Below are 15375 nucleotides of genomic sequence, written 5' to 3' on the forward strand. Positions count from 1 at the left end.
GACACAGTGAGGACAGGTAGGTGTCCAATCCTTGGCTATTTTTAAGTCTTCACATACCCACATACTTCCCACCCCTAGGTGCTCCTTATTCATGCTGTTCACTCTCCTGATTGACTTATTAAGTTATTTACATGTTTGTGTATTTATTGATTTATCTTTTTAATGAAGAATTTCACTTTTTCAAGTTTTCTGTATGTGCTCTTAGCACACGACTGTGGGCAAGTGGCCTGTGAATTCCTGTGTCATTTACAAGGAAGGCAATTTGGGGAGGACCTTCCCGAGCTGACTCCTCCCAACTATCGATGAAATTTACGTTTTAAGCCAGACCATTTTACATGGTGCTAAATTTCAGGAGTTGTTATAAGGGCGTATGTCTCTGGATAATTCATAAGTTGTATATTGGTTTTATACGACTTTCTGTATTTGTGTTATATTTAACAATAACTGTTAATAATAAATATCTCTTTCAAAATTCACACAACTTGTTCACTATTTCATAACGACATTCGGCACAGATGCTGGCCACTGGCGGGATCGGAGTGGACCAGAAGTGGTGAGGACTACCTGTCTGCCACCTCTGGCCTCAAATGGTACCATCCAGCCGGCTACACGAGAGCAAAACTACTAATGACAATAACAACAACGATAAGGTTATAATACCAGTCACTGTACTAATATATCCGAGAGTGAAATTCGCATCCGCCAAATCGTAGTAAGCACTAGGAATCGCGTTCCCGCAAGGCCGCCAGAAGCGGGACTGCAGAGACTGCGAACGCCGTGGCTCTCCTAGCGCCCCTGACCGCCCCTTGTCACTCTCGGGCCAGCAGGGTGGGCGGGGCCCACTGGGAGGGGCGGAGCCTGGCGGGCGGGGCGGGGCGCCGAGCCCACAGCAGAAGGTGGGGCCGAGGGGTAGGAGGGGGTAGACTGGCGGCTGGGCGGGGCGCGCTCGGGCCTCAGCTCCTCACGCGCCGCACTCGCAGTCTCATATCCCGCGCCGCCGGGAGGCCTGGCGGCTAGTGCTGTCCGTGATCCGAGGCAGGAGCCGGAGGAGGAACCGCGGGCGCTGAGGTAGGCGTGTGGCCGCCCGCCGCGCGGCCCGGCGCTCTCGCGCCCCGGGTCCGGCCCGCGGGTTGTGGCGAGGCCGGGGGGCGGTGCGCGGAGGCCCGGGCGGGCGGGGCCGGGTCCTGGGGGCGGGGACCGGACTGGCCCGAGGGGCCAGCTGGGCTGGCCCGGCCGCGGAAGTCGGGGTTCGAGGCGGTACGGACGCCGCCTCATGCCCAGCTTGGTCCCGGGCCTTGTCAGCCCGGGAGGTGTGAAAACGGCCTGCCTCGGGGCGCCCACGGACGAGCGGGCGGGGGACGGCCTGGTCCCTCCCACTTTCGGGGCTCCGGGGCCAGTTCACCCGCACAGCCCTCGGGAACTTGTTAATAGGAAAGCTTGGCAGAGAAACAAATGCCAACGTTTTGGAAGAACTGAGAGTCACGTCGTTAGGCGCTGAGGCTTTATTTTCCTTCCCCGCCCCCTGCCCAACCTCGGCCCGACTTGGCCAAAGAAGGATGTGTCACCAGCTCGGGGCCTCGGGCGGGATCCCGGGCCCGGCTGGGAGCGGGAGTACCTGTAACAAAGGTAAACAGGGGCCAGGCAGACCTCGGCCCTGCTCCGTGGCTGCCACTGGGCCGCTCCGGTGGGTCTTACTCCGCGCCGACCCCGGCCGCCGCCTCGGAGGGGCTTTCTCCTGGGGGACCTCTCGATGGAAACCAGCTGGCCGACGTTGGAGTTGATGTTGCATCTGCACTCTGCTATGCTCACATCATTACCAATCCTCTGACTCTGGTAAAGCTTAAGGAAACTGTATCCAGTTTTAGTGGTCAGCAAATGTAAGGGAGAATAAATTGCTGTCTGTAAATTATAAGGTATTTTCTTATTAGGAAATGATCTGGAAACACGAAATAAAAGTTTAACATGTAAGCAAGAAAAAGAGTGATTTGTATGCCTTCCAAAATCTGAGGAAGTGTTCCTTCTCAAATCATTTATGTACAAAACTTCGCCCAAACCTTCCGTGCCAGGCGTTTTTCTTTGTTCTTGGTTAGTCTCAGGCCTCAGTTTCTGGAGAGAACACCCACTCCGAGACCCTGAGAATGGCCATACTAGCGCAGAGCGTGTGCTTCCAGCTCAGTAGGCAGCAGGCTTGTGTTACAGTAAAACACTCTTTTCTTTCTTTCTTTCTATTATAAATTATCTGAACTTAATTTCTTCCAGGAGTATCTATAACTTTTAGTGAAAGCCTTTTAAAAAATCTACAGATTACTCCTAATTTATATGTACAATTTATTTACATTTATTGCATTCTATCCTCTCTGGCACGAGAACTTAATAGCATGAGATGCTTGTGGAGAAACTTGGATCTTGGGAGCTCAGAAACTGAGTACAGAGGAAAGAAAGTTTAAAAAAAAATGGAGAAGCCCTTTTATAAAAAAAATTGGAGAAATCTTTACCAGAACCAACCTGGCTATTGAGTTCAAAAACAGCTTTATTACAAGTAATCTGAACATTAAGGAGTTAAAGATTTTTTTGTATTCGTATTTGCAAATTTTAAAATGCAGCTGACATTTTGAAGAGTGAAAGGCCTATCTGACTTTATTTTAGTCTGAATTAATTTGGCCTTAATATTTTTAGCTGAAACCACTACCCTAAGAGAATGAAAGTTTTGTTTCAGCAAGAAGGGAATAAAGAAGATGAGTAATATCAGGATATGGGGTACTTGGCAGGGGCGGGTACCTGTTCAAACCATAACTTTGCCTTTAAACATTTCACATTACCTCTGGCAGACAATTTACTCTGGTATGGTCCCTGCCACCCTTCAACACACAGCTTAAAGCTTTACTTCCTCTCTGAAGCTTTTCTTGACATCCTAACCCCACCTCACCACCCCCTGCAAAAAAACACCACCACCTGGAATAGAACTGACCACCGTTTTGGTTATGACCTTCCTCTAAATTAGAGATGTGGTTGACATTTTGGACCAGATAATTCTTTTTGTGGAGGCTATCCTGTGCATTATAGGTTGTTTAGCAGCATTCCTGACCTCTAGTTAATAGTTACCAGGAGTCCCCCTCCACACACATACAATTGTGACAGTCACACAACCCACACAGTTGTAACACTCAAAAATGTTTCCAGACACTTCCAGATGTCCCCTGGGAAGGTCAAAATCACCCCCACTTGAGAATCACTGTTCTAAATGGACTGCTGTCTTAACACTAGTGACAAATGCATTGTCATCATTTGCCTCTGTGTCAGTTTACTCTGCTAGGTTTGAAGGTAAGAGCAGTCATTCATTTGTTCAGCAAACATGTGAGGGAGGGCCTACTTTACCAGGCAGACATGAATTTAGGTCTGGAAATAACAGCAGTAAAAGCCACAGATGTTGTCTCTGCACTCTTGGACCATGCAGTCTAAAGAGAGTGATAGACATGTATAATTATACAATTCCCCATTACAGTTGTGATAGGTTCAGGAAGAAGTACAGGTACTGTGAGTACCTAAAAAAGGGGTACTGACCTAGTTTGGAAACTAGGGAACGTTTCCTTGGGAAATAATCTTTAAGGTGAGGTAGACTCAAGAAAAAATAGAAGTTACAAGACGAAGGTTAGGGGGACAGTCTGCAGAATGTCTGCAGTGAGGTCCTTCTCACTCCCCCAGCGGCCAGTTTTCCTATACCTTCCAAAGGGGTCATCACTGTTAGTAGTTTTATGTATCATTCTAGACATTTTCTAGAATTGTCATTCTAGAAATGTCATTAACATTCAAGCAAACACATACTCTTTCTGTTGTTTACACAAACAGCATACTGGTATACACTGTTCTGTTTCTTGTTTTGTTCTCTTAATGTTCTAGAAATCTTTCCATTCTAGTACGTAATGTTCTTATTCTTTTGAATGACTATCTAGTATTCCATTGTATAGATAGATACACCACAGATTATTTAACCATTCCTCTATTGAGGGATGTTTAAATTGTTTCCAGTAATTTACTATAAGAAATAGTATTATGCATATGCTAGTTCATATATATGTGAATATATTTGTAGGATAAATTCCTAGAAGTGCAATTGTTGGGTCAAGTATGTATACACACAAACATTTGTAAATATTTGTGGTTGTTAAAGATTATTCTTATCAAGTTGGAGAGAATGAGTGAATGTTGGGAGAAAAATGATTCTAAGATTACAGTGTGCTATAGAGTGAATTGCATCTCAAATTGCTTTTTGAAGCCCTACTCCCTAATGTGACTATATTTGAAGGTAGTATTTAGGAGATAATTAAGGTTAAATGAGGTCATAAGGGTGGGGCCCTAATCCAATAAAATTGGTGGCCTTACAAGAAGAGGAGGAAGGGAAGGCCATGTGAGCACACAGTGAGAATGTAGCCGTTTACATGCCAGGCAGAGTCCTTACCAGAAACCAGCCTTGCCAAACATTGATATGGGAGGTCTATCCTCCAGAACTGTAAGAAAACAAATTTCTGTTGTTTAAGCTATCCAGTCTGTGGTATTTTATTGTGGCAACTTTAGCTGGCTAATACTGTCAACTTTTAGGATCCACTGGGGATTGGTTCTGGGACCCTCTTGGATACCAAAATCCATGGGTGCTCAAGTCCCTTATATAACATGGTGTAGTACAGTCAGGCCTCCATATCTGCAGGTTTGCATCCATAGATACAGAGGAAAACTACACTATGGAAAGGTAGAGAAAAACTGGTAGCTGGGACCAAGCTGATAACAGAGGGAAAGAGGGGACATGGATAGATGCAAGGGATATATTTAGGAGGTGTAATTGATAGGATTTGATGAGTGGTATGGTACAAGCAGTGAGAAAGAGAAATACATGCATAGGATGAAGCCCAGGTTTCTTGCTTGCCCAGCCAGGTGAATGGTGCTGGTACCTGCACTAGAGAACATTGGAAGGACAAATGGTTGAGGTAGTTTAAATTAGGTTCACTTTGGGACTGGTGAGAAGCAGAGATGTCATATGAGCATTTGCTAATTCAAATCCAGAGCCCAGAAGAGTGGGATGATCAGGGGATACACATATTTAGGTGTAAATTGAAGGACGTAGATGGAATTAACCAGCAGAGTTGTACACCCTCAGCCCACAGCTGAATCTGCTTTACAGATTTGTGTTGTTTTTCACATACAGTGGTGGTGATGGTTGTTTAATTTTGAGTTAGTTGCCAGTAATTTAAAATGTGAAAATTTCCCACGAAAATCTAGATTTGGGGCTTTTCTTTAAAAGTATGAAGATGTAGCACTACTGAACTGGCTTTCCCATGTGGGAACAATTGAGCACAGGTGATCCCAGCTGCTCTCCAGTCCACCAAAGAGCCTACCACTACCTAAGACTTTTTCCTGGCCTGCTTTGTTTATTCTCTGACCCTATAGGCATTTGAGTGTGGAATCCCTGCTGTAGGGAGAGAATATGGAATAGTGATTCTCATTTTCGTGGCACATGGAAACACTGAATGGTTAAAAAATACTGTTGCTGGAGCCTACCTCAGAAATTTCTTTTTCTGTTTGTTGTTTGGTTACTAGGTCCTGTCCAGCTCTCCAACCCTCCAGACTGTAGCCCACCAGGCTCCTCTATCCTTGGGATTTTCCAGGCAAAGCATACTGGAATGGGTTGCCATTTTCTTCTCCAGGGGATCTTCCCGACTCAGGGATCAAACCTGAGTCTCCTGTGTGGCAGGCAGAGTCTTTACATCTGGGCCTCTAGGGAGGCCCCTGTTTCTGTTTATTTTATCTGAATTGCAACCTTGGATTTTTAAAGTCCTCAGGTGTTTCCACTGAGCAGTGGAAGTTGAGAACCATCAGTTAGAGACTGAGAGGAGGGCTCAGCCCTAGCATTTCAAAGTTGGGTCCAGGAGGGTAGCCCCAAGAAAGTGATGAGAAGTGGCAAGAGAGGTACAGTGGATGGTAACCTGCTTGCAGTTAAGGTGTGCAAACTTAACCCAAAACACTTGAAGTTGTTTCTAGTTAGATGAAAGTGTTCTAAACAGCAGGTGTACTTACTGTTTGTTTTGTATGTATGCATATATTCTGTTCATTACTGCATAAAGTTATACATACAAAAAACAGGCTTTACTTAGTAGGCCATTTAAAGAATTTTCAAGAGTAATTTAAACTGTATTTGATTTTTGTCGTAGAAACTCACTTTCAAATTTAATTCCAGTTTAAGATGTGTCATGAAAGGCAAGGAAAGAGTATTTTAAAAAGAGGAGTCCTCAAGTAAAGGTGTAGACCAAAAATAATATATTGAATTTAGCAAGATGGAGTCTTTGACCTCAGTAACAACTGCTTTAGATTGAAAAAAGCAGAAACCAGTTGAAGTGAATAGAAAGTAAGGAAATGGAAATTGTGAATGTTGTAAAAATATTTTGAGAAGTTTACCCAATAGAGGAGTGATGAGGGAGAGGGAGGTGTCTTATATGTCTCTATGGGAGGTGCTTAGCCTGTGTTGTTACCCAAATGCTTCTCCTTGACTTTTCAAGGATGTATCTCAGAGGTGCCTGATTACCCCTCTACCCCATTTCAAGGGGTCTTGTTTGCATTTATTTTGGAGACTTTGTGCTTTTCCCTGAGGAGGTATTTTTCCAGGACTCTTGAGACTCAGATGTTGGTGATTATGCCCTTAGTCTGTTTCTTATCTGGAAAGCCATTGATCCTAAAGGCCAGCAGCACTCCAGTGACCCTGACATCATCTTTTCAGTGAATTGATGAACAAAGACCAGATTGTCAGCATGTTGAAAATGTAACACTCGGCTTGGTCAGGGAATATGTATCTATGTGTCATTCCTAGGAGTAGTCTTTGCAGCTATTATTTTTTCCTAATTAACTTTATTTTGCAGTTTGGTTTTCCAGTTGCACGCATGTAACATTTCTGATACTTTGAAATCTTTATCACTGATGGTGATTAAAAGGTATGGATATAAGTTGGAGGATTAGGCCCTCATTGAGCTCAGAATAAGAGAACAGCAAACAAACTTTGGTTTCCAGAAGGCTGTTTGAATGCTGTTGTCTGAAGAGTTTAGGTTACAGTGACCCTCTGGAGTGGGTTGTCATGCAGATGTTCACTACCAATCTGTCTTTTATCCATTCCTGCCTCATTGGCAATGGTAATCTGACACAGGAAGGTTTAAAGGTCAGTTTTACACATCATATTTCTAAGAGTTGTGACCTACCAGCAGGATAGAAATCACAGGGGTTGGAAAATGCCAAGGATTGTTAGTGAAAAATGGGGTTTATTAGTTGAAAGCATAAACCCCATTAGCTGTACTCTTTTTGCAAACAGTATCATCTCATAAGGGATTGTCCTTCACAGCTGTCATTGGTTCATCGGTTATGTGAATAATGTTAACTTCTAAATGAAAGATGACTTTGTGATATGAATAGCAGACCTTGGTGTAAGAAGGTTTACATTGGGAGTCTATGATAAGAAAATATTTTGCTTAGAAACTTTTATGTGCTTAGTCAATTGTAGGAATTCTGTTATCACAAATATAATTAGGTACTAGGAGGAGAGTGAAAAAGTTGGCTTAAAGCTCAACATTCAGAAAACGAAGATCATGGCATCTGGTCCCATCACTTCATGGGAAATGGATGGGGAAACAGTGTCAGACTTTTATCTTTTGGGGCTCCAAAATCACTGAAGATGGTGACTGAAGCCATGAAATTAAAATACACTTACTCCTTGGAAGGAAAGTTATGACCAACCTAGATAGCATATTGAAAAGCAGAGACATTACTTTGCCAACAAACTCCATTTAATCAAGGCTATGGTTTTTCCAGTGGTCATGTATGGATGTGAGAGTTGGACTGTGAAGAAAGCTGAGTGCCGAAGAATTAATGATTTTGAACTGTGGTGTTGGAGAAGACTCTTGAGAATCCCTTGGACTGCAAGGAGATCCAACCAGTCTATTCTAAAGGAGATTAGCCCTGGATGTTCTTTGGAAGGAATGATGCTAAAGCTGAAACTCCAGTACTTTGGCCACCTCATGCAAAGAGTTGACTCATTGGAAAAGACCCTGATGCTGGGAGGATTTGGGGGCAGGAGGAAAAGGGGTCGACAGAGGATGAGATGGCTGGATGGCATCACCGACTCAATGGACGTGAGTTTGAGTGAACTCCAGGAGTTGGTGATGGACAGGGAGGCCTGGCGTGCTGCGATTCATGGGCTTGCAAAGAGTCGGACACGACTGAGCGACTGAACTGAACTAACTGATACCTGTTGGTTCCCCAGGTGGCACAAGTGGTAAAGACTGCCTGCCAGTGCAGGAGACACAAGAAACGTGGGTTCAATCCCTGGGTCGGAAAGATACCCTGGAGAAAGAGATGGGAACTCACGCCAGTATTTCTTGCCTGGAAAATTCCCTGGACAGAGGAGCCTGGTGGGCTTCAGTCCATGAGGTTGAAAAGAGTCAGACACGACTGAGCATGTACACACACATACACACACAATGCGTGCACGTGCATACACACACACACACTATACTTGATGGTGCTAGATGGAAGGAAAAGTTCACTGCCAAAGTTGTCCAGAGCACCTTTGGTTTGTAAAGCAGACAGTGGTGGCATGGTAAGAGAATTGAGTCAGTTCTTGGGTGCATGGCCTTACTCTGTCAAGTGTGAGCTGTGTGGTTTATTGTTTTTATTGAGTTAAAATTCATGTAACATAAAATTAACCATTTTAATCATTTTAAAGTGTACAATTCAGTGAATTGAATACATTTACAGTGTTGAACAACCATCACCATTATCTAATTCCAGAACATTTTTATCATCCCAGAGGGAAACCCTGTACCCATAAGCAGTCACTCCCATCCCTTTCTCCCCCTGTTTCCTGGTGACCACCAGTTTGCTTTCTTTCTCTATGAAGTTGTTTATTCTGGACATTTCATATAAATGGAATCACAGAATATGTGACTTCCTGTGTCTGGCTTCTTTGATTTAGCATGACGTTTATAAGATTCATCCATGATGTAGCATGTGTTCCTTTCTTTGAATAATATCCATTCCTTTCTTTGAATAATAATTCCACTGAATGGATATACCACATTTTGTTTATCCGTTTATCAGTTGATAGGCATTTCCATTGTTTATACCTTCTGGCTACTGGAAATGGTGCTACCAAGAACATTTGTGTGCAAATTTTTGCCTGAATATCTGTTTCAGTGCTTTTGTGTATATACCTGGAGTGGAATTGCTGGACCATATGGTAATTCTATATTTATCTTTTTGAGTAACCACCATACTGTTTTCCACAGCAACTGTACCATTTTACATTTCCACTCTCAGTGTTTGAAAGTTCCAGTTTCTCCATGTTCTCGTCAACGTTTGTTATTTTCTGGGTTTGTTTTGGTTTTGATTATAGCCATCCTAGTGGGTGTGAAGTGATATCTCACTGTGATTTTGATTTGCATTACCTTAATGCTGTGCATCTTTTAATGTGTTTTTTGGCCATTTTATTGAAGAGATGTCTTTTCAAGTTCTTAGCCCGTTTTTTAATTGGGTTGTCTGTCCTTTTGTTGTTGTGTAGTTAAGAGTTCTTTATATATTCTGGTTACCAGACCCTTGTCAGATATATGATCCTTCAGCAACTACCAAGAGTCTTCCATTCTATTAATAGTGCCTAGTGAGTCATGACGTAACTAGAGGACTAGGACTCAGCCAGTCACAGGACCACAGGTGCAAAAGATATTTGGATAGGTTGTACCCATACAGAATTGAAAGTATTTGTTTCTTGTTGAGCATGTACTTGTCAAATTCTGTTACTGTTCCTCTCAAATTTAAGGATAGCTGTTCTAGGTATGTGAGCCATAGTTTTCAATATGAACGAGTTTTCAGGCATTGAAGGAGAATGAAAGCAGTTCTTTTTATTGGACCAAGAATTTCACATTTCATTTTACCAACTTTAAACTTCTAAAACTAAGACTATTTCCTGAATCAGTGGTTCGTGATTTCATTCACTTTAGTCAACAAATATTTATTGAGTTATCACTATGTGCCTGGCACTTTACCAAATACTAGAGATACAGTGCCTTGTGATACAAACCCAAACTCTCTCTTGACCCTCCTCTTGATCCTTCTCCACATCTGTTCATCTCTGTTGTCTCACTTACTGGGAGACAGTTAGGTTCCCTTCCACCAGTCTCTCTTGAGTCAGGACTTTACCTTCAACATTGCTGACTCTAGTGAGGAAGTTTTCAGTCTTTTTCTTGCTTGACCTTTCAACAGCATTTTGCATAGTAGTTTATTCCTTTCTTTGAAATACTTTCATCATTTAGTTTCCAAAATACTACATTCTCTAGATTTCTTCCTACCTTACTGGTGATTCTTTCTCCATCTTTTTGCTCATTCCTCATCATCTTCCTGACCTCTGAGAGTTGGAGTGCTGCTTATTCCTGAAACTTCCAATCTTCCTTATCAACCCTATTTCCTTTTCATTTTACCCAGTCTCGTGACGATGTTAAATACATACCAAAGACTACCAATTTTTTTCTCCAAGTTACACCTCTCCTCTGAACCTCACATCTGTTATCTAAGTGCCTACTTGACCTCTCCATTTGACTGTCTGACAGGTATCTCAAAACTGAAATCCTGATCTTCCCCTATAAAACCCACTCTTCCCACAGCCTGTCCTGTCTCAGTAAATAGCAGCTCCATTCTTCCAGTAGCCCAGGCCAAAAATATTGGCATCATCTCTGACTCGCTTCTCTTTCACCCCACATTCAGTCTATCAGCCAACTCTCTTGGCTCTGCCAAGAGAATGCATCTAGAATTGGTAACATCCCAATATCTCTACTGCTTCTACCTTGTCCTCATCTGGATTATTGCCATAGCCTCTTTTCCCCTCCTCCTACCCTTGCTCTCCTGGTAGCTAGAGGGACCCCATTAAAAGTAAGTTCTCGGACCTGGTTTCCATGCGGCCTGAGGTGGGGGCATTCTACTTTAGGACACTTACGGTGTCTGAGGTTGACTGAATGTTAACATATTAATAAAGGCTAATGTTTTTTGCGTACTTACTACTTGCCAGGCACTGTTCCAGGTGCTTTCCTGGATGAAAGTATGAGACCTGTGCAACAACCCTACCAAGTGGATTCTTTACTGCTGAGCCACCTATTGGAAGACAGAAGAACACAGGCAGGATATCAAACCCTGAGCCTTTGGAGTGGGAGCACTGGCTCCAAGACCCTAGATTACAAGAGAACTAACCCTATGCAGTATCAAATAGTGATAACTCACAAAAAGGAAACCACTTGAATACAAGACCCAGCATCATCTAACCACCAGTGACACCCTGTGCGGGACACCTCATCTAAACAACAAACAAAACAAAAATACAAACCAAATCATCAGTAGACAGGATTAGCACCTCACTCAGCCTTGCCCATCAGAGGAAAAACAAACAAACAAACAAAAACTCAGCACAAATCTCACCCTATAGGAAGCTTACACAAACCACTGGACCAACCTTAGGAGAGCAGAAACCAAAAGGAAGAAAGAATTCAACTTTGAAGCCTGGGAGAAGGAGACCTCAAACACAATAAGTTAAAAAAAAATAATGAAAAGGCAGAGAAATATTAACAGAAATGAAGGAACAAACTAGAAACACAGAAGTCCAAATAAATGAAGAGTAAATAGGCAAACCACCTGAAAAAGAATTCAGAATAATGATGGTAAAGGTGATCAAAAACCTTGAAAACAAAATGGAGAAAATGCAAGAATCAATTAACAAAGACCTAGAAGAATTAAAGAATAAACATACAGCAACAACACAATTGCTAAAATTAAAAATACTCTAGAAGGAATCAATAGCAAAATATCTGAAGCAGAAGAACAAATCAGTGAGCTGGAAGATAAAATGGTGGAAATAACTTCTGAAGAGCAGAATAAAAAGAATGAAAAGAAATGAGGATAGTCTCAGAGACCTCTGGGACCATATCAAATGCACCCACATTTGAATTATAGGGGTCCCAGAAGAAGAAGAGAAAAAGAAAGGGTATGAGAAAACTTTTGAAGAGATTATAGTTAAAAATTTCCCCAACATGGCAAAGGAGTCAATCAAGTCCAAGAGGCACAAAGAGGCCCATACAGGATAAACCCAAGGAGAAACATGCCAAGACACATACTAATCAAACTAACAAAGACTAAACAGAAAGAATATTAAAAGCAGCAAGGAAGAAGCAACGAGTAACATACATACTTAACTTATGCTTAACAGCTGATCTTTGAGCAGAAACTCTGCAGGCCAAAAGGGAATGGCAGGATATATTTTAAGTACTGAAAGGGAAAAATCTACAACCTAAATTACTGTACCCAGCAAGGATCTCATTCAGAATTGATGGAGAAATCAAAAGCTTTTCAGACAAGCAAAAGTTAAAAGAATTCAGTACCACCAAGCCAGCTTTATAACAAATGTTAAAGGGGCATATTTAGTCAAGAAATACAAGAGAAGAGAAAAGGTCTACATCAACCCCAAACAATTAGAAAATGGCACATATATATATGTAATTACTCTAAATGTAAATGGATTAAATGCTCCAACCGAAAGACACAGACTGGCTGAATGGATACAAAAACAAGACCCATCAATATATGCTGTCTACAAGAAGCCCACATCAGACCTAAAGACACATATAGACTGAAAGTGAGAGGATGGAAAAATATATTCCATGCAAATGGGAAGCAAAAGAAAGCTGGAGTAGCAATCCTTATATCAAACAAAATAGATCACAAAATAAGAATATTACAAGAGATAAGGAAGGACACTACATAATGATCAAGGGATCAATCCAAGAGGAAGACATAACAATTGTAAATATCTATGCACCCAACATAGGAGCACCTCAATACATAAGACAAACACTAATGGACATAAAAGGAGAAATGGACAGTAACACAATAATAGTAGGAGACTTTAACACCCCACTCACACCAATGGACAGATCGTCAAAACAGAAATTTAATAAGGAGACACGTATTAAATGATACATTAGATAAGGTGGGTCTCATTGATATCTTCAGGACATTCCGTCCAACTGCAAAATACACCTTCTTCTCAAGTGCACATGGAACATTCTCCAGGATAGACCACATCTTCAGTCACAAATCAAACCTCAGTAAATTTAAGAAAATTAAGATTATATCAAGCATATTCTCTGACCACAGTGAGACTAGCTATGAGACTAAATATCAATTACAAGAAAAAACTGTAAGAAACAAAAATACATGGAGATTAAACAACACATTTCTAAATAACCAACAGCTTACTGAAGAAATCAAAGGGGAATAAAAAACTTTTTAGAAACAAATAACAATGAAAACATGACAACTCAAAACCTATGGGATGCAGCAAAGGCAGTTCTAAGAGGTAAGTTTACAGCAAACAGTCCTACTTCAATAAACAAGAAAAACAACGAATAGACAACCTAACTTTACACCTAAAACAACTGGAAAAAGAACACAGAAAATTCCAAAATTAGTAGAAGGAAAGAAATCATAAAGATCCTATCAGAAATAATTGAAAAAGAAATCAAAGAAACAATAGTAAAGATTAATAAAACTAAAAGCTGGTTCTTCGAGAAGATAAACAAAATTGACAAGCCCTTTGCCAGACTCATCAAGAAAAAAAGAGAGAAGAATCAAATCAACAAAATTAGAAATGAAAAAGGAGAGGTTACTACAGACAATACAGAAATACAAAGGATTATAAGAGACTATTATTTATGGCAATAAAATGGATAACCTGGAAGAAATGGACAGATTCTTAGAAAAGTTCAATCTTCCAAGACTGAACCAGGAAGAAATAGGAATTATGAACAACCCAGTTACAAGCACTAAAATTGAAGCTGTGATAAAAAATCTCCCAAAAAAACAAAAGCCTAGGACCAGATAGCTTCACAGGAGAATTCTGTCAAACATTTAGACAAGAGCTAATGCCTAGCCTTCTAAAACTCTTTCAAGAAATTGCAGAGGAAGGAACACTTCCAAACTCATTCTTTGAGGCCACCATCACCCTGATACCAGAACCAGACAAAGACAACACAAAAAGAGAAAACTACAGGCCAATATCACTGATGAACATAGATGCAAAAATCCTCAACAAAATTTTAGCAAACAGAATTCAGTAACACATCAGAAAGCTCATACACCATGATCAAGTTGGGTTTATTCCAGGAATGCAAGGATTCTTCAATATATGTAAATCAATCAGTGTGATACACCATATTAACAACTGGTGATAACAGTTGAAAGATAAAAATCATATGATCATCTCAATAGATTCAGAAAAAGCCTTTGACAAAATTCAGCACCCATTTATGATTAAAACTCTTCTAAAAATGGGCATGGAAGGAACCTACCTCAACATAGTAAAAGCCATATATGATATGCCTACAGCAAACATTATTCTCAATGGTGAAAAGCTGAAAGCATTCCCCCTAAGATCAGGAAGAAGACAAGGGTGTCCACTTTCACCACTATTATTCAACATAGTTCTAGAAGTCCTATCTACAGCAATCAGAGAAGAAAAAGAATTAAAAGGAATCCACATCAGAAAAGAAACAGTAAAGCACTCACTGTTTGCACATGATACGATACTGTACATTCAGTTCAGTTCAGTCGCTCAGTTGTGTCTGACACTTTGCGACCCCATGATCGCAGCGTGCCAGGCCTCCCTGTCCATCACTAACTCCCAGAGTTCACTCAGACTCACATCCATCGAGTCAGTGATGCCATCCAGCCATCTCATTCTCTGTCGTCCCCTTTTCCTCCTGCCCCCAATCCTTCCCAGCATCAGAGTCTTTTACAGTGAGTCAACTCTTTGCATGAGGTGGCCAAAGTACTGGAGTTTCAGCTTTAGCATCATTCTTCCAAAGAAATCCCAGGGCTGATCTCCTTCAGAATGAACTAGTTGGATCTCCTTGCAGTCCAAGGGACTGTCAAGAGTCTTTTCCATCACCACAATTCAAAAGCATCAATTCTTCAGCGCTCAGCCTTCTTCACCATCCAACTATCATATCCGTACATGACCACAGGAAAAACCATAGCCTTGACTAGACGGACCTTAGTCAGCAAAATAATGTCTCTGCTTTTGAATATGCTATCTAGGTTGGTCATAACTTTTCTTCCAAGGAGTAAGCGTCTTTTAATTTCATGGCTGCAATCACCATCTGCAGTGATTTTGGAGCCCCCCAAAATAAAGTCTTGACACTGTTTCCACTGTTTCCCCATCTGTTTGCCATGAAGTGATGGGACTGCATGCCATGATCTTCGTTTTCTGAATGTTGAGCTTTAAGCCAACTTTTTCACTCTCCGCTTTCA

The 15375-nt window shown here is 41.5% G+C and overlaps 1 protein-coding gene across 3 annotated transcripts in view; it reads left to right on the forward strand.

Moving 5' to 3' along the window:
* The first annotated feature begins 946 nt into the window (after positions 1–946).
* PPP2R3A (protein phosphatase 2 regulatory subunit B''alpha) overlaps positions 947–15375 on the forward strand; it is a 242383-nt gene continuing 227954 nt past the window's right edge. For all 3 annotated transcript variants that reach the window (XM_040233119.1, XM_040233113.1, XM_040233133.1), the window contains exon 1: positions 947–1068. The gene's annotated coding sequence lies outside the window, so the exon portion shown is untranslated. The remainder of the gene's footprint in view (positions 1069–15375) is intronic.

Source organism: Oryx dammah, unplaced genomic scaffold, assembly GCF_014754425.2.
Source record: "Oryx dammah isolate SB20612 unplaced genomic scaffold, SCBI_Odam_1.1 HiC_scaffold_2, whole genome shotgun sequence".
Classification (NCBI taxonomy): Eukaryota; Metazoa; Chordata; class Mammalia; order Artiodactyla; family Bovidae; genus Oryx; species Oryx dammah.